General features: G+C 33.2%; 1 long non-coding RNA gene across 2 annotated transcripts in view; it reads left to right on the forward strand.

Moving 5' to 3' along the window:
- Positions 1-20,976, forward strand: part of LOC106124666 (uncharacterized) — a 48,737-nt gene that overhangs the window by 11,973 nt on the left and 15,788 nt on the right. Inside the window, exons 2-3 of one of the 2 annotated variants that reach the window (XR_001228213.1) lie at positions 3,527-3,563; positions 19,588-19,641. This is a non-coding gene — a long non-coding RNA (uncharacterized LOC106124666). Of the gene's footprint in view, positions 1-3,526; positions 3,564-6,097; positions 7,197-19,587; positions 19,642-20,976 lie in introns of those variants that run through there. The other variant, XR_001228214.1, reaches the window with a different exon arrangement.

Here is a 20,976-nt window from a genome sequence, read left to right on the forward strand (position 1 = left end):
CATCTGATTTCAATTATATTACGTTAGTGTAAATCCAAATTTATTTCCAAAATAAACTGGAAAATTAGAAAATATTGACTATATTAAGAAAATGATAACATAATTATTTATATGACATTCATGCAATTTTACCGACAGTTATATGACGATGAACAACCAACTGGTTCTATCATGAATATTTGCGATATACATTTTCGTAACGTTATCGACAACATATGTCATAATTTTTGTCAGATTTGTCACTTTACGTCTAGTATACAAATATAGTTCAAATTTTATCTATGACGTCAGGAATACTTTCTCGAATGTCGTGCTGCCCCCTCCCCCCCAGTATAAATATCACTTTTTTTTACTTTTTTAATTTTCTATTAATATAATGGAACTTAAATTAATCTGATTTTGTAATTGTGAATGTTATACAACAATGTAAATCGAACATGTTTAAATTATTATTTGACAATTTTGTAGTCATCATATTTTACTGAATAGTATTTATGTTAAAGTAATATTGTTTGCTCGCTTACAAAATAATGGAAATTTAAATCATATTAGAAGAGTTTAGTTTTCTTTAACGTGTATTAAACATAACCTTTTTGCTGTCAAAAATTGCTGCATTTGACAATTTTTTTCTTGAGTCCATTGTACGCTTCTTGTACTTGAGTACTACACATAATTCTACCAAAAATTCAATGAAATTTATATCTAATCACAAATCGATTTTCAGACATTTTCGTAAAGAATAAATTACAGTTCTTTCAACTTATTATATCTCTATCATTATAATTTCTTGTATATAGCAACCCTGTCAGTTCATATGTCAGTTGAGATGGTCGTGACGTGCGTCGGCGCGTGCGCCGCGATGCAAACGCGCCGCTTACGTCACCATGGCAACTGTGGCAGATGTGATACTAAGCACGCGTCCTAGTTGCAATACTGTTCAGTAGCGTTACATTTAATTCCGCTGTACACAGACTGACTGTAGCTGCTATCAACTGCTCGAAGTTGCCTGTGTGCGACGACCCTTAGTAATTAGATTTAGCAAGCTATTTGCTATCTTAAGTAAATCTCACTGATAAACTAATCTACAATCCTTATAAGTTCCTTCATACGTTGATTGTAGGATTTAAAAAAATGTAGTATTAATTTCTAAATGAAGAACAATAATTTTAATCCGACTCGAAGGACCAAAGAGAACTGACATACACTTAAAATTCTATAATGTTGCAATGCGATCTATTTTCATTCAAGATGAATTCATGAATGATATCATCAAGTAACTGCACATCGGTATAAATAAAGCTATGAACACAGTAAGTGAGTCGTATGAACAAATTCGTTGCAACACTGCAGCTCAACTGCCTTGATCAAAGGTTTTACTAATAGTAATATTCAGTACAGATGCACCTAGTTTTTTTTTACTACATAGAGTCCTAGGACGGAAATTACAATCTTATTATGAAGAACCTGAAATTTCTCACGTCAATCTTTACAGTATTAAAAAAACATACCATCCTGCTCTGACCCAGTAGCCTAGTCACCCATGACTGGGAGAACCCACTAAGGCTCTCAGTGGGGATGCATAGTGGACTGATATATATATACCTTTTATCTATATATATCTTTTATCGTTGCCAACCAATATTGAACATAGGAAAGGATAGACAGAACAAAGATTATTTTTTCCTATCCAATCCCTTCTCCTTCCTATATCCCTTCCCATTTTTTTTAGAAAAGTATAAGGTAAGGGAAAGCTCACCGTAATCTCTGTTTCCACTATACACAAAATGATTCTATTTTGTGTACAGTGAAAACAGGTTCCACTGTTTTTTAGGGTTCCGTACCTCATAGAAAAAAAACCGAACCCTTATAGGATCACTTTGTTGTCCGTCCGTCTGTCTGTCGAGATCCTTTTTCTCAAAAACGCGTGAAGGGATCAAGCTGGAATTTATTTTCTGTTTGTCTGTCTTTCCAACTGTCTTGTATAAAATGTGTGAGAGTTTATAAAACGTGGTTTAATTTAAATAAACATAATACTTAGCAGTTAAATGTCAGTGAGTAATTACAAGTTGGTGTCAGATGACGTATCGTCGGTGTTTCCTTCCTGGCGGTCAGGTTACCAAAGGAGTCGAATACTTTGTCATTTTTAGGTTACCTTTTATCTCTAAGCATTTTTTATTTAATTTATTATATTTTATTTGCAGTTTTGTATACGTCAAAATTACATTAATAGGTTAAAGTTAACCTTTACGAATTGCCTACTACACAAAAAATATAAAAAAAAAATATAATATTAAAAAAATGTTCGTTATAAATAAAACAATTAATATCAGACGTATCTCCTTCATTTCATTTCAAAAAATATTTTTTGGTGGTCGCAAAAACCTTGATGTACACCATTTCATTGTTTTTTTTTTGTGATACAAGACACACTTAACAAAGCTACCAGACCTACTAGAAACCATTAAGAAAAAAAAACCACAATCGTTGAACATGGGGCTGGACATCCAAAACCCATGACCCTCCCCTCTATTCGCCGTGAGGTATGGCAACGCCGCATTAAAAATCCCAAATAGATATGCCATATATTTGTGGGGGAGAACGTCTATCCTGTTCTTACGCATAACGCTGTCCCTTTTATTTATCTATTCCTTTTTTCGAGCTTTAGTTACATGGATCACACACGCACATTATATGTGTGCAATACGTCTTATTTTTTTTTGTTTTTTTTTAAAAGGGTTGTTTGTGCCAGTGTTTTTTATTTTTTTATCTGTCGCGTGTAGGGTTGTTTTGACGGTGTGTTTAATGAAGGTTCTTTGTAGAATCGATAGGGATTTTATTATCCGTAATTAAATGTTTTTCTCCCGGAAAATCTTCTTTATTTGGAAAAACCGAGTCAAGGGCAACGTTAAAATGATTAATTAGATGTTTGTTTTACGATAAAATTAACGAATAATAAAAACAATTCAAGTTTTAGAAAGGAAAATTTTGTGATTTTTTTTTCACGTAGTTTTTTTTTATATTATTGAAATTTATTAAAAAAAACCTTTACAAGGATAAGCAGACATTTTTTTTATCTCATCAGTTAACCCCATGCCCTTGTAACTAAAGCAGACATTTTCTTCGTCCCCCCCCAGAATTCTTTCTCCGATGATGAAAGGTTTACTATTTTAACCACACAGTTGACTTTTGACTTCAAAGGTTCACAAATGAATGGATTGCACCCTAAACAACAGTTCTATATTAGCCTCTTAACTTCAAAGAGACATGCACATCAAACCAGGGTAAATAAATAAAGGTCATTCTAAGGACATCGTTGAGGGCTTGGAGTCACTGAAGCTCGCATAAAATTTAACATGGTCAGAAATGTAAAGTAGGCAGTAATAAAAAAATAAAATAAAGGGGAGATAAATTTTTTTTCTATTTTTTGGCACTTAATATTTTTTTGTTGATCCAGGTTTTACCACAAAATATAACAGTATATGTACTTTTTATATATCATTTAAAAATATTTATTATTTTGTTTCAGATTGAATATATGAAAAAATTGAGAGAAAATTATTAAGGTAAGTCAATTTCAATCCAATTAATCATTGTATTACTAACAGTAATATGACACAATTATACTTCTTCCTAATGTTATAAATGCAAAAGTTTAGATGGATAGATGTTTTTTGAGGTATATCAGGGACGGCTGCACGAATCTCTTTGAAATTTAGCACAGATGAAGACTATAGTATGGAAGAACACAGACTGCTAATATTTTTTTTTAATTCCGTGCAGTCGGAGTCGCGGGTGACAGCTACTTTACTTATAACTTTAGATGAGTGGGTAGAGGCTGTTAAAAAATGACTTTAAAAAAAAAATTTTTTTTAGTTATAATTTCTATTAAACTAAATATTTTTTGTATTATATAACATTTCTAACGTTTTTTTTTTCGTCGTTTTAATTATAAATATTTAACTGACGTAATGAATTTATCGTTTTTACTTTAACTAATGTTATAATTAATAGTTTTGATAAGAATTTTTGATGTTACAATTTATATTTGTGATAATTTTAATGCTTACTATTTAAAAAAAAAACGTATCATCATCAGCTCACCATACGTCCCCACCGAGGGGTTCGGAGCCTACCCTAAGTTAAGGGTGATTAGGCCATAGTCAACCAACGCTGGCAAAGTGCAGTGACTTCACACATATCTTTTGAATTTCTTCTCAGATATGTGCAGCAACACGATGTTTTCCTTCACCGTAAGAACATAAATCATAGCAAATCTAAGGAAGTAAACTGGGATACTTATTTGTAGCTTAATAATTTCTAAGTTAAAGGGCAACCTTTAAATTTCTTTAAGTAAAAAAAAAGATTTGAGAACCGCCATAGGTACACAGTACTGCATTATGTTAATGTCGTTTGTGTTTTTTTTTAATTAATTGCAAATATAATGGACGATTTAAGAAGTATTTTACAGGACTCATTTTGGCGTCATTTCAATCCATCAAAGTAAGACGAACTGAAAACCACGAATGATTTTTTTTAAACTTGGTTACCAGACTAGATTTTTAATTTATTTTACAAAATAACTCATGCACTCTATTGCTTTGGTATAATAATCATTTTCAATACAAGGGAACCTAAACGGATAACACAAGAAAATGTCCATATCCCTATGTGTAACAAATAGAGGAACTTTCTTCTATGAGTGATAAAGAAGAGTCCAGATTTAGCTCACAAAAACAGAATTTATTGCACTAAATCTATTGAATCCATATCAAACTTTCTCCCTTAAGAATATTTAATATATTCAAAGATTAACTCACAATAACGCGATAAATAAGTACTATAGGGTACTGTTTGTAACTCCATGGGTAATTTTCTTCAAAAAGTCTATTCAATTCGAGAAAAATAAGCGTGCTAAAGGTAAAAGCGTTCACCGACGCTGCGCCCGCGCATCGTATGCGAAGGAGCAGCACAACATATAGCTGTACCGCTCGCTCAGTGACGCCTACCGCGCGGCCCCGCCGCCCGGCGGGCGCGGGAGTACAACGACTTGTACTTTTTGATACTTTGTCTGCGAATATTTAATTAGTGACTGAAACTGTGATGGTTTTTTTTAATAACACTTTCCGAATATAATTTAAAGTGTTATTCAATAGTTTGACAAGTAATATCCATTTTACTAAAAACATTTTCGAACGTTATTAAGTTGAAAAGTTTCGGTATTGTAATAAGTAAAAATGATCGCATTATTTTATAGATGGTACCTGTAAAGTTGGATTTCATATTAAGTGTATATTTATATGGTTATGAGATTACTTGTTTACAAAGTTTATCTGCAACGTCCTTAAGAAACTAGTTCTTTGGTGCCATTTAAAATTTAAAGGGATAAAATAATTAAATAAACTATGCGACAACTTTATTTTGTACAAGCTGCATAAAAAACAGCGAAAAGGAATGTGTCCTTTAGTCCAATGTTAATTTTAATTCTGTACGTAAACACAATCGTACAGACAGGTATTTATAATGTCCTTGAGCTTTGTATGCCTGCAATTGACATTAACACAAACTCATAACAAGCCAAAACTTTGCAGTATTTACGATACAATTTTTGTACTTGATATTTTATAGCATCCTGCAATATTATTAATAAAACTCGTTCTTTTTGAGCAAATAAAAAGACAGTCGATAAAAACATGTTTACTTGAGCACATACCATTCTTATAAGAAGTTATAGTATCGCAAGTTCTGATCAACAACAAATATTCAACGATATAAATCTACTTACTGTGGTTACTTTTAATTATTTCAAGAAGATAAAAAAACTGACAATGTAGCGTATATTGTCATTACTAAAATTCCATTAGTAACAAATTTCTTTGCACTTTATCCTTTCGTATAAAGCTATCAAAGTAAATCTTGACTTGCGCGGCGTACAGTCTAGACCTCTAATTGGCAAGCGCAAGACCTATAAATAGTCGTCCGTGAATCTGTTGCCAGGCCAGCATGAATCGCATAATTCGCCTGCGTGCCTAACTCTTTAGCGCATTGAACATTAAATCGCTGTGACACAATTCCAATTATAGTTATATACGTTACATTTTATTCTAAATGTCTTTTAATGTAATGAGCATGCTGTTTAATTACACGTTTATTAATATTTACAAGCTAGATCTATAAATATTACTAATTTGCAATTTAAGGCTATTAATTAACCTGTAAGTTTTTATCTACTTTAAACTATTTCTCGTCCGCCGCCAGCCTTATACGCTAACGTGGGTAATTAAGTCCATATATAAGTATACGTACACGAAGCAATCTTTTTTTACATTCACAGCGCACTTTCAACGATAATTAGTGAAAGTGTGTTGCACGATGTTTTTTTTCTACTTTAATCTGTGCTAATCAATTATGTTCAATGATTATTGATGTTCTTAATTGTTACACTTTTTATGTTTATCGGCAACTTTTTTCCTTGTTGTTAACTTAATTAAAAATTATGAAAAAAATACGATTTAAAGTCGTGACCGCACCCTTTTTACACAAAGATGAAAAGACATTAAAAAAAACTGAACAGCAAGTACCAAGACGGATCGCGCCGCAGTATATTGATCGAAATTCAAGTTCAGAACAAAAAGTGGACCGGCGGCGGCGCTCTCTATCGGGCGCGCGCTGACGCCCGCCCGCGCGAAAGGGACGGATGCCGACGCCCGCGCCCACGGAGGAGGCCGGTACATTGAACTCGCCTAGGGTTCGAGGCTGCGCGCTCGAAATAATATCCGTCTCTTTCCGTCAGAAGCGAAACGACGTAACGCGCGCCGAAATGGGAACGCGACGCGGCGCTCAAAAGAGCGGGCCGCTTGCGTGCGCGCGCCCGCTTTTTCGAAATGCGAAAGCGTGGCTATTTTCGAAACGGTTTTCGGTGTTCGCCGGCGAAGTGTTTGATAGACGATATAGAACGATTTTTGTTATTTGAAAAGCGTATGGTGGCGTGGTTTTAGCTGTAACTTGGTTGGTTTTCTCCCCGGTTCGTCTGTAGTGAAAGCTCCGATGTGCCGGTGAGCGTGCAGTGCCGTGCTGTGGGCCCGTGTCGTATTCTACGGCAGTGCCCTGACGCCTCGTTGTTTTCAGTTGGGCCTAAAGCAACACCGGGCGATTACTTTCCCCTCGTCCCCTTGTCTGGAAAAACCTTGACACACAGGGTGAGTACTACTTTATGATATTTTGAACATGTGCATTGGTTTGTTACCCTAATTTAGTTTTCATTGAAAATGCGTCTATATATTAAAATTCTATTATAAACACCTCGAGATTATATTGATTATCTTCTGTAATTTATGTTAATTTCTTGTTTTCTTATAATTTTAATATTGATTGGCAACTAAATTGAAACAAAAACATGGAATAGGAAAATCTATAGACATACGTGGCTATGAGTATATTTGTCTCCCTCATGAATTAAACCTAGTTTCATGGGAAACCTTTGCATTTATGAAAGGACAAAGGATGACCTATCAGACTTAGGTTCTAATAGTCGTTCGAGATCCATAGACTCGACTTATCTCCGTGAAATTTGACACAAATGTAGAACTTAGTCTGGGAGAACACAGGATACATAATTTTTTTTAACTCCACGGGGACGGAGTCGTAAGCGACCGCTAGTATATATTAAAAATAAAGGTATCTGGCTACTCTATTGACTTCTCCTCATTCTCTATCAAAAAAAGCGAGATAACTATATGTTTACATGTATAGTACAACAGTAACCATGGTTCAAACCATAGGTTACAAAATTATAAAAAATTGTTTTTAAAATCAATCTTTTAAAGATTCTCTAGGATGTTGGTAGCTGCCCACCCCCGTAGGTCTTCCTTACAAGGGCCGCGGACGAGAGCGAAAGCGTGCCCGTGGTCCCGTCCCGATGCGTTGGAGGAACAGAGGGGTTTAGTGGGTATACCTCCGCTATGTAGGAGAATCCCACATAACTACCGCGTCCCCCCTGGGGCGCGGAGTATGCATAAAGCATTCCCTCTAAAAAAAAAAAGGTCTTCCTTACAAAGTCTATGTATTAACAAAAGTATCACTGCACTAGAATTCGATAGCTATCTTATTTATATTATAAATGGGAATGTTTAGATGGATGGATGTTTGTTTGAAGATATCTCCAATATAGCTTAAAGGATCTCGATGAAATTTGGCGTAGACGTATAGTATAGTCTGGAAGAACACATAGGCTACTTATTAGGTTTTTTTTAATTCAGCGTGGACAGCGTCGCGAGCTATAGTTAGTACTAAATAAAAACTAGTTATAAAAACATTAATACTATTGTCAAGGGTCATTTTCATTAACAACCCCAGTAAAGAATTGAAAGAATATTTACTTCATGACAAATACAATAGCCTAGGAGTCAAGTACTTGACTTGTAAACTGCAGATCCTGGGTTCGAATCCCACCATGTACCAATTTTCGATTTATATATGTACATTTATACGACATTCTTACGGTGAAGGAGAACATCCCAATGCTCTACATATCTGCGAAGAAATTCAAAGATATGAAGTCAATCCCCACTGAGCCAGCATGGTTGACTAAGGCCTAATCACTCCAAACTCAGGGTAGGCTCCGAGCTCAGTGGAGACGTATAGTGAGCTGATGATGATGATAGAAATATGTATGTGGTTCCTCATATTTTTTCAATATCAAAACACTTACTAATAAATATAGTCATCGCTTTCGTTCTCTTGACAAAAAGAGAGACATCTATATTTTAATATAAGTTGTCCATTTATTTCTTAAAACATATCGTCGTCCCTGTCATTATCTTTGACAAAACAGAGATAACAATATGATTTAAACGGAGAATTTTGGACTCAGAAACCTACGGTTAGTCAATGTAATTACTCGGAAATAAATTTCAAATTGTTATATCTGCTTACCCTATGAAAAGAGTAGCTAAGGAATTTTCATTTAGTGTATACTAAAATTATAAATTCGTCCGTATTCATTCTACAATCGAACGAATTTAATTTAACTTATAGAAATTTTAAATGTAATTCCCTAGGTTACTTATAGTAACTTAACCCTTAAATGCATGATTTTATGCATGATTTTATTTTTAGACCGAGAAAAAATATATTTTGGAGCCATGAATATGCTGATTTAGGGAAAAATAATAAAAAAAATAGTTTTTTTTATTTTCATAGCTATTTTTATTAAAAACCATTTGTTGCAGAACTACAACACTATGCACTCACTAGACAATAACTACATGTGAATTTTTTTATGGTATGTTGCAGTTTTACTACTTTATGCATTTAAGGGTTAAGTTACGAGCTTAATGCTGCATATTATAGTTCAAATCTTGTGTCAATATATGCGTAGTATTTTTATAAAAAAAGATAAAAATAATAAAATTAAGGTTATAAGTAATTTGTAAAATTTTACAGAACGATAGTTCACTTTTATCATGATTTTTTTAAATTATTTAATAAATTTTCATATATCTCATTTACCTTAAAATACATTTAAAAAAAATATGTCTTTGATATAAATACAGTTTTATCATTGTCTCAGAACATAAGAAATATTTAAAAAAAGATTAAGAGTTAATCAGCCAATATAACTTATATCTTACTTTGGATAAACAAAAACTTATAATTTAACATAATACAAACCTCTATAAATATCAATTATAAATCTGTAAAGAATATTCTCTTCATTAAAAAAAAATTATACAAAAATCTTCTATGGTCATTTTATTTATATGCAAACTTCGTAAGAGTAACCATTTCTCCAAAATTAAATTTAACCTATTTATTTTTTATTCTTGCATATTAAATTGCAAACATAATTATCCCATTTTGTTAATTTCTAAAACTGTCTACCCATTATTACTTTATTACCTAGATTGTAGATAAAGATTTCAATGATATTATAATTTGCAAAAAATTGCAAAAGATGTCGCTAATTTCGCAATCAAAAAAATGTTTTAACGCCATCTATCCCCAACTCTAGGAATCATTACAAGTTTAAATTGTATGCGTCATAATCATGATACCTAGGTCTTGGGTAAAGCACTAACAAGAAAGCAGTGCATCTAATTACTGTTATATTTACTTCCCTTAGTTATATACAATTTAGATTTAAAAATAAATAAAAAAGTAAATTTTTAATATAAAACCTTTTTATATTGTTTATTATTTTTTTATATCAATCTACAGAGTCCACTAAAAACATTAAAAAGATTTGAACAGTAACCGAGTTACGTTCTTTGACACAACAATATACTAGCTAACGGGTGCCTGTGCGACTCCATCCGCGAGGAATTTAAAAAAAACTTAATTAGTAGCCTATATGATCTTCCAGACTATGTTCTATATCTATGCCAAATATCAGCGAAATCCATACAGCCGTTCTGAAGATACCTTCTAACATACATTCATATTTGAAAAGATTCACATTTATGGTATTAGTAAGATTAACCAGTTTATTTTTAAACCATCGACATTACTCTCAACAACGATCTACGTAATAACAAAGTTATAATCCGTCATCAATAGTTGATTTTCATCTACTATATTAATTTATTACTTAATTTACTTAATTTCAAAGAAAATACTCAACTTAAGCCAATTCCAATAACTAATTAAACTGCGTATCATTATACGTAACATTTTGTTCAAAAAATATACACTTCTATCAGCTTTCCTCGCTGAGAGATATACGTATATCTAGACTCAGTGTTAGCCTTGACCGAGTGCCGAATGCCGGCGAACTTGTCTCAACTAAAAAGCCAAGAATATGTGCACCATGTTTATACATTTTCCCGGGATAAATATTTACGCACGAAATATTTTATAAAATTCGTTTAAACTAGTGGAGTACTCCAGATTCGACTCAAAACAATTTAATAACTCCGCTGCCTTTATTGTGGGTTCATAAATAAGTAGGGATCATAATAAAAGATAAATAAAGTGGTACTATAAGATACCAGAGAAAAAACCGTCAAAATTAAAAAAATACGTATTTATAAAAAGTTAGGACATCAACAAACGAAGAGCGCAAATAAAGAATTTTTTAAATTATTAGTTATTTTAGCACATATTGATAAAAACTTGGTGACCCCAGTGTAAATCATTTATGAATTTTAGTCCACTTACCCTGAGTTTCTGACATCATAAACCCCGTTTAAAACATATTGTTATCGCTGTTTTGTCAAATTATGGATAACGATATGTTTGATACAGAAATGTAGGTCTCAGAAACCCATAGCTACTGTGTTACATTGTAATTTTTATATAAGACATGGTACTGAAGTTTAAATAAATATATCACCATCTCAAATGCAGACAACGCATCTCCGGTTTCTCTAGTATTGCCGATGTCCATGGGCTTCGTTGAACACCTCGGTGTTCCCGCTGCTCCTTTGCCTCTTCTGTTATAAAAAAAATAAGAATCAAAAAACAACCTTCATGATATTAATTATTTATTGCATGGCAAGCTAAAAAGTAAAAAAAAAGTTAAGGTATCGTACAAAAAAAACTGTATAAAGTAAAAATTTGTGTTTTCCATTATTTGTTAAATTATTGTATTTAATATTAACTAAATTCAGTAATATTCTAACAAGATTCTTATAAGAAAATAGCTGTCGACTCCGGCCGCGCGGAATTAAAAAAAAAGATCAATAATTGAGATAAAAACTATCCTATCTCCCAAGTTAGAAAAAGTTAGTGATGGTTACAAAATTTGATAAGAATTGGTTCAGTACTTACGGAGTTTATTACAAACATTCATAGTGACAGGAAATTTTTATATGTATATATGAAATAGGCATTTATTGTACTACTACGTACTTTAGTATCAACCTATTTCTTTCATCTAGAAAACACATAATTTTAAAAACAAACTTACTCTGAAATGTTTCGATCCAACAATCTGAACGACGAAGCAAATCACTTCTAACTAAAGGTACTTTATTCAGATGAATATAAAAATTAAATCGCCTCAATCCAGTTCCCAAGCAATCATGTTACGACAGGAAATTATTTTAATGATATAAAGGTTATCGTTAAGTTATACTTAAACTAAGTCGTAACTGTTTATTTGAAAATCTTATTTAACTACAATTAAAAATTATATCATCACTAGTTGTCGCTCGCGACTCCGTCCGCACGGAGTGACAAAAAAACTTAATTATTAGCCAATGTATTCTTCCATACTATGATCTACATCTATGCCAAATTTCAGCAAGATCTATTCAGCCGTTCCGGAGATATCTTTAAACAAACAACCATCCATCTAAACATTCGCATTTATAATATTAGTAAGATGTTCAGACTCAAGAGAGAGTAAAGGAGACACTTTATTAGACCTAAGTCTAGTGTAAATCATATTGTAAATACATCTCAAATACATACATTACGACTAGCATTACCAAGCGTCCAGATATAGCCGGACATAGGTACGCTATTTGATTGCGAGTCCGGTCAAAATAAACGGTGTCCGGGTTGGCCGGCTTTTTACATTTAGCAAACGAGAGTGATTTTACATACAGTTTGTCGTTGCTGAGACAAAATCCTCAATTATGTAGATTGTCAGAGCTAAACTGGGTGGTTTGTCCGGTTGTCTGTCCGTTTGGCGATCTGGCAGCCCTATGTAGTCTACACTACGGTTTAAGTTACCATTAGATTTGTCCGGCTGGAAACAAGTGAATTTGGCAATAAACTAAATCAAATTACTGATTGCGACAGTAAATCTACAAAATACAGCTTAAGTTGTAATGATTGACTGTTGGCTTTTTAGGTTAAAATCCTCGTTTAAAACATATTGTTATCTCTTAAGATAATGATAGGACTGACGTAGATGAGTATAGAGATTTTGTCTCAGAAACCATAGGTTAGTTTACGTAGTGGTAGATATTCATTTTGATGTGCAGATCGCGGGCGTACGAAAGAGATGTGAGTTGCGCGAAAGCAGCTGCGGGACTCGAACCCAGGACCGTCGTGTCAATGGCTCGCGGATTGCGTGTTTCCACTATCATGCGAAAGACGTCACGATTTACGAAGTTCAAACTTCGAATATCTACTGTAAGATTTAAAGAATCACACGATAACATAAAAACGGTTAATATTTACCAATGATATAAAATAGTTTTGTTATAATATTATGATGTTTCTAGGATGCACTTTTTGAATTGTTAAGAGTAAATAGAGTTGTAACTTAGGAGGTTTACAGATAATTCTCTGGCTCACAATAATAAGGAATATTAGCTATCAAAACATCTACATTTAAATAAATTTTAAAATCATATTAATCTCTGTAATAAGTGAATAAATTATAATATCGCGTGTGTAATGGAAACGAAGTCGATACACACACAGACGTGCTGCGTAGCTCGGTAGCCGTCGGACCGGTCTCGCCGCACAAATTGCCAGCGCCAGCGCATCCCCCCTCCCCCGTGCCGCTACCCGCTAGCCCCTACCCCTCTACCTCGGTCACATCAATATGAACCTTCCCCGCGAACACAGCCTGCGCAACTTACGATAAATTGCTGCTTCAATTTTACTTTCAAACGTATAAATGCGAAAGTTTAGATGGATCAATGTTTGGTACTATGTCCTAATGGCTCAACATCCATTTGGACTTCATAAATGTACAGCTGTTGTGGGTTCGTAGTCTCGATATTGGAAGTAACAGGCGACAGCTAGTATCTTAGAAACACTAACATTTTGTGAACTTTATTAAACCCAATGGTATAACAAAATGTATTGTTTTAAAAATTTTAGGCCTCTAAAGAGGATATTTATAAGTAGGATCTACTAATTGGTTTTATTTCGTTAAATGTAGATTATTTCATAATATTTTAGTTAAATTATTATCATTTATAATATTGTTAGTTCGTATTTAGTTAACTTATTTGTTCTAGTTGAAATTATAAAAAGAAATCTTTGTGTATTTCTTTATAATTTAATTATAGTTGAATTAAATACATATAGTTACAGAAAAAATAGCTTTTTTTCACTTTAAATTGGACTTAAAAGCTATTAACTTAATTAAAAAAAATCAACAACACCCCCAGCTCTACCAACAGCAACAAAAAGAATATACTTATGTACTACTACTTATGGAAAATCGTTTAATCTATAAAGAGTTTTGTTTAAGTAAAATTTTCACTATTTAACGACATATGTACAGTAACACTACATTCAAATAAGTGCAATCTACAACTGATCAAGCTTTGGTAAACGTAGTCATTGGTAGAGTAACGGTATTGACCGATTACATAAACCATTAACACAAAAGTTAGGAAAGCTTCGCACAGGATGTGACAATGTTAATATGTATTACACACTTCATTTCCTACACCTCATTAACTAAATATGGTAACACGGTAATTGCCACATATATGTTACTAGCAGTCACCTGCGACTCCGTCCGCACGGGATTAAAAAACAAAATTAATAGCCTATGTGTTCTTCCAGACAATGTTCTATATGCATGCTAAATTTCAGTGAGATCCGTTCAGTCGTACTAGAGATATCTTCAAACTATCCATCTATCCAAACATTCGTATTTATAATATTAGTAAGATCCGCTATTCCTTGTAGCACAGTTTCATCATCACCTCAGTAGGATAAGTACATATCCCTTGTTCTTATCCCACTCTATGTAAAATGGGCACAAATTTTCATCTTCCGAAATCATTTACTTAGTGTATATTAAAACGGCTTTATTTAACTTACTCTCTTTATTTGGATCAAATCTAGTAATTTAAATTACACCCATTTCCTGTTGTTAAATTTATTTCAAATTTGGAACACATAAAAGTTCGATTTTTAAATTTTTTTAAGAACGAATTTTCACTTTTAAATGTAACAAAATCGTTGATGTCTTTTGTAGGCTCGTTATTCATTGATTTTAACCTTGACCTTCTTCGCCCTAAATATCTATACAAAAATGTATTATTGCCCTTATTTTCTTCAAAGAGAAAGATAAGGATAACAATATGTTTCTATACAGTAGTTTCAATAGTGGAAACATATAATAATGTTTACGTCAAAATAGCTTTCATAGCATGAGATATAAAATTCCACACCTTGATTTTTATTTATTTACACACACACATACACATAAATACATGTTAATCCACATCATCACCATCGGCTCACTATACGACCCCACAGCGGGTCTCAGAGCCTACCTTAAGTTAGGAGTCACTAGGCCATAGTCAATGCTGGCACAGTTCGGGTTGACTTTACACATATCTTTGAATTTGCACATATCTGCCCAGATGTGTGCAGGTTGCATCACTATGTTTTCCTACGCCTTTTTCTTCGATAAATGTACATATGTTAATCGTATCGAAAAACACATTGGAACGGGATTCGAACACAGGACTCACAGATTACAAGTGCTTAACCCCTGAGCCACCACTCTCCACGATATCATGATAATATTAATCGACGATACTATAATATTAAAAAATATTATCAAAACAGAATCCTACTTTATAGTTTTAAATCTCCAATTTACTGAGTAAGCTTCGACGACTTCGATTTGTTGAGTAATAGTACGGCATAAAATCATGTACACGTTTAATAAGGCCGGACGCTCTAGTCCTAGACATCCGGTTTCCTTTGAGAATATAAACGATAAAAAACGCTCTTAGCTCGCTTATTTATTTTTTGAATACACCATACTTTTGTTAACTAGCAACACAGTTCATGTGGAGTTTATCTTACTTATATTTTAAATGCGAATTGGATGGATGTTAGTTAAGCGAGCGTCGGTGGCTCAGTGGTCAAGCACTTGACTTGCAATCTGCAGGTCCTGGGTTCGAATCCCGCCATGTACCAATGTGTTTTTCGATTTCCGATTTACATATGTACATTTATCCGACGTTCTTACGGCGAAGGAAAACATCGTGATGCAATCTGCACATATCTGAGAAGAATTTCAAAGATATGTGAGAAGTCAACCAACCCGCACTTGGCCAGCGTGGTAGACTATGGCCTAATCACCCTTAACTTAGGGTAGGCTACGAGCCCCTCGGTGGGGACGTATAGTGAGCTGATTATTGTTAGAAGATATCTCCAGAAAACCTGCATGGATCTGGCTGAAATGTAACATAGTTGTAGAACATAGCCTGGAGGAATACATAGGCTATTAAGATTTTTAATAATGTGCGGATAGAGTCGGTTATAAATGCGAATGTTTGGATGGATGGATGTTTGTTAGTAGATATCTCCAGAACGGCTGCATTAATCTCACTGAAATTTGGCACAGATGTAGAACACAGTATAAAATTACACATAGGCTACTAATTAAGTTTTTTTTTAAATGTTAGAACTTAGGGGATGTTTTCATATCCTTTCTTAGTATATGTCTGTACTATTATAATAGAAATTTGTCTCGTAATAAGTCAATGGAAACTCACAGTTATAGCGTCTTCATTGTGATAATTAATTTTGCTAAAATATCCGTAGCGAGGTCATTGCTCCCTTTTTAAAACGTTTTAACTTAACAGATGACCGTCAACCGCGATTTTGTCACCGTAACTTCGATTCGCTTTTATTATTACAAGAGGAAATTTAAACTTAGAATTCTACCGAGAAACTTATAAATACATTGCCATCCCTTTCATTCCTTTGGATAGAATAGTGACAACACTATTATAATACGAAAACTTTGTACTAGATGAATGTCATTGGCACAAAATTAATACGGACAAGTGTATAAAGCTATCTTACTTATTATAATGTATGTATGTTTGTTTGTGTCTCCAGAACGGCTGAACGGTTCACAATGACATACATATAGAACATAGTATGGAAGAACATATTGGCTACTAATTATATTAAAAAAAAAAACTTTTTGATTATAAATTGTGACCGTATTACAAGACAAATCGATTAGCACGTATCCCTCACAGCAGTGAAACTCTACGGTAAAGTTTTGTGTTTTTTTTTTAATCTATAATCTAATGTTATAATAAGATTGACAGTATTAGGTCCGTTCCGGCTGACGATACACTTTTTACTCATCTAATTGTCGTTAGATTGGCCAATGCTTTTTATTTATATCGCTTAAATGTCGTGACTGGTTTGCAATAAAAATTTGATAAGAAAAAAATACAATTATAAAGTTTTCTTTTTTTTAATTCTTTTTTAAAAATATAAGTCAAAACTTTGTATAATCTGTAAAAATTAATTTCAATATGATTACACAATTTGAAACCTAAAAATGTTAAATCGAATTATTATTGAAAATGTGGATTGAATCTTCATCATTGTACTGTTGTCGTTTTCTGAGACCGAAATCTTTGTATAAAACATATCGTCATCTCTGTCATTATCTTTGACAAAACAGAGATAACAATATACTTTAAAAGGGGATTTTGGTCTCAGAGTTTTAGAAACTCACGTTAAGTAATACAAATACGAATTTAAAAATAAAATATACATTATTTAAGATTTTAGCTCAAAAAATAACTGAACTGGTTCAATCTTCTTTTGTGATTATAAACAAAAGTAAAATGCAATAGTCCAGCCATTAATCTATAATTCGTCAAGGACCGTCAACCGAAGTCCCCGAGCACAGCCCCTGACCCCCCGAACCCCTGTCGCCTTGTAAATGATCATTACAGCCAGGGGGTGAAAGTCGGGGACTTTCCATTGGCCCAAGTCGCCCCTGTGAAAGTTAAATAGGGGTGGTTTGTTCTCTATATACATGATTGTAGTTTATTTTAATAACAATAAGACTCATTGCATGGGGTTACGACAAAGGTGTGGGTTTAAAATAATACCGTATTCAAAAAAACTTTTACCTTGAAAAACACTAAAAACCAGTTGAATTTACTAATAATAATGTCTAGTAATAGTTGTAGAATAAACTAGGGTGAGTAAAATAAATAGTCGTAACGGAATCCTTTTTAAAAATCACACACAATCTGTCTTGTTAAGACATGTTTATTCGTAACTCTGAGAAAACGTACGCAATATTAAATCTCAGGACATTTCAAAAGAATAGTGCACAGAAAAAATAACTAAGTAGAAAAATAAGTTAATGATTTAAGGTTCAAATAGAACCTTAAATCATTCACTTAGTTATTTGATGGTTATTTCAGTATTTTAGTACTTAAGTTATAAAACTTTATTTATAGAGTCAATTTGAACGTAGAGTCGCAAAGTATTTAATAACCATCAACCGTAACAAATCTCGTATAATCTAAATTTAATATTATACTGAAGCGAAACCGTTAATAGAAAATTATATTAAATTCAGTGAAAATTATTACCATAAAAATTTACAAAAAATATCACAGCTAATTTTTTTGTATTTTTGATCACCATGTATATTAAATAGTTGGGAAGATCGAAGGCAAAAGGTCGCAGGCTATATTGGAAGTTAATATTTCAACTGCCCTAAGGAAAGACAGGGTGGCATGGAGGCAGCTGGTAAATTTGTAAAGTTATTTCCAGACAAACATGACCTTCAATAATAAAGTACATGGAGACGATTAATATTGGTGCATCAATGTGGCATATCTCTTAGTCTTAAGAAAACTATGTTCCAGATTGATCTAACAAAATTTAAGTTCTAGCTTACTTTGAGAGAAGGCTAGATGGGATGTGCTCCGTCTGTTTTTTATCATATCTTTAATTCGGTTATTATAAGGAATCTTATCCTCCGACCAGTATACTTGAGGTGACCTGAGTGTGTTTTAATAATTAAATTTTACTCGTGAGTCCTCAACAAAACGTACAGCGCCTTTACGTCGAATAATAAAACTAAATGAAAAACATCGAACATGGAACACTCCGCTATCGCCTCTCACATAAAAGACTTCCTTCACATGAGAATAATTGACATTTGCACATATCACACTAAACAATTTTACACTTTAATACACAAATAAATAGAGTTTAAAATCAAATAATTATATCTCAAGACGAACATCTCAAATACTTCGATTAACATTTTAATTGTCAACTTTAAGCCGTAAGAAATAAGGTTTGTTTTCTTTCAAGTTTACTTCTGGACGAGATCAAATTTTGAATCTCGGTACGTTGCAAAAACCGCCACGCGTTCGGTCACCGAACTCGCTGTGTATGTGTGCGCGCCTCGCGGATCTGTCGCTGTGTGTGTGCGTGCCAGACGTGTTGCGACGAGCGATTGTCTTGTCTGTGTGCACTCCTACGCGATCACTATGTCTGTGTGCGTTCTTGTACCGATTACTTTCGAACTCGTGTGCGAAATGTACGTATAGCGTGTTCTAATATGATTCATATCGATTTTTTCAATTGCTTTCTCTATCTTATGTGAATATTTTTGTGTACTTTTTTGTTTTTCTTTTATCATAACAAATCGTTTAATTTTCTACTAAGAGTTTTTTTAATGTTTCTTAGTGAATCTACTAAATATTATAAGTCTAATAAGAACTGTATAAATTCTACTAAGAAAATAATTAAATAATAAAATAGTTATAATTTAGTAAATACTTTTTTTATAATACTATCGAAAATAAATACTCTTCACTTGGGCAGGTTTTTAAATGGATTTCCAAATTAAATAAATGATTTTTTCTTTTACAGTTACATAACCCACCAAACCACATTCTTAACTTCAATGGTTCTCTTTTCACAATGGTAAGTAGAAACTGCTTATTTAATTATAGTTTTTAAATTGGGTACTTTTTTTTCAATATAACGTACTTTTAAAATACAACGATCCAACTAGTGATAATATTCAATTGGAATTGGCGAAATGAATCAGCCTGTATAGTATTTCAGAGTGCGCTAGAGTGCGTCTGTGTGTGTACGTGTGTTGTCTACGCGCGCGTCTGTGTGCGACGTCTGGTTGTAACTGTGTGTGTTTCAACATTCAGGCCCCGGGGAAAGACTCTATTATTATTGCTCTCGAAAAATTCTGACCAATTTCGAATTTCCAAAAAAAAAATCCGCACTCAGAGACGTTTTTAATTATTATGGATACATTAATATCTAAAGTAACATTCAGTGAGTTAATTCACTATAAAACGTGTAAATTGCTCGCAAAATTTGACATTTCTTATATATACGACTTTTGAATAAATAAAAAAAAAATATATTCTTTTATAAATGTATACTTCAGAAATCAATAAAAGCATTCTGGTGCAAGTCTTCTTAAATTGGAAGCCAGAATCCCAGATCTAAGCAAAGTAAAACTGCTTACTAATATTATAAATACGAAAGTTAAGATGTTTGTTTGCTAGAAGATATCTCTTTAACGGCTCAACGGATCTTGATAAATGTAGAACATAGTCTGGAAAAAGACATAACTTATTAAGTTTTTTTAAAATTACGTGGACGAAGTCGCGGGTAGCAGCTATGTCGTATAAATCGCCTATACAACAGGGTTGTGGGTTCGATGCCCGGGACGCACTGTCTGGACATGACGTGGACATGCAAAATGCCTTCTAAAAATTCAATTGTTAACGACAAATATATATCAGTCTACGGTAACTTCATAAATAATTCGTGTACGTTATTTGACATGATTCGTTATGACGCATTCATTGAAGTGAACGGAATGAACGAAATGAATGTATCGATCCTTGTGACTGACAGATTTTCGCTCGTCTTTTACAGTCTGTTGTCCTGAAGATTTTAAGTATTAAAAAATACTTAAAACCACATAAAAAATTAAGATTCATGTTGGATCATAAATATTGATATGGAATAAAACGAAGCACTAATTATATTTATGTTTTTCTTACCATGTTATATTACTGCCAAATCAGGCTTATAAGAACACTATCGGTGTCGGCCGTGACTCCGTCCGCGCGTAATTAAAAAGTTTTTATAACCTATGTGTTTGTAGGTGACCTCCTACATATTCCCTAGAACGCAACACAGTCACACATACACGCACATACATCACACGCATACACGCACACATAAACACGGGTGCATGACGAGTGGTCGACGTCACGTCGATTTGTT

This window comes from Papilio xuthus, unplaced genomic scaffold (genome assembly GCF_000836235.2).
Source record: "Papilio xuthus unplaced genomic scaffold, Pxut_1.1 DF825946.1, whole genome shotgun sequence".
Lineage (NCBI taxonomy): Eukaryota > Metazoa > Arthropoda > Insecta > Lepidoptera > Papilionidae > Papilio > Papilio xuthus.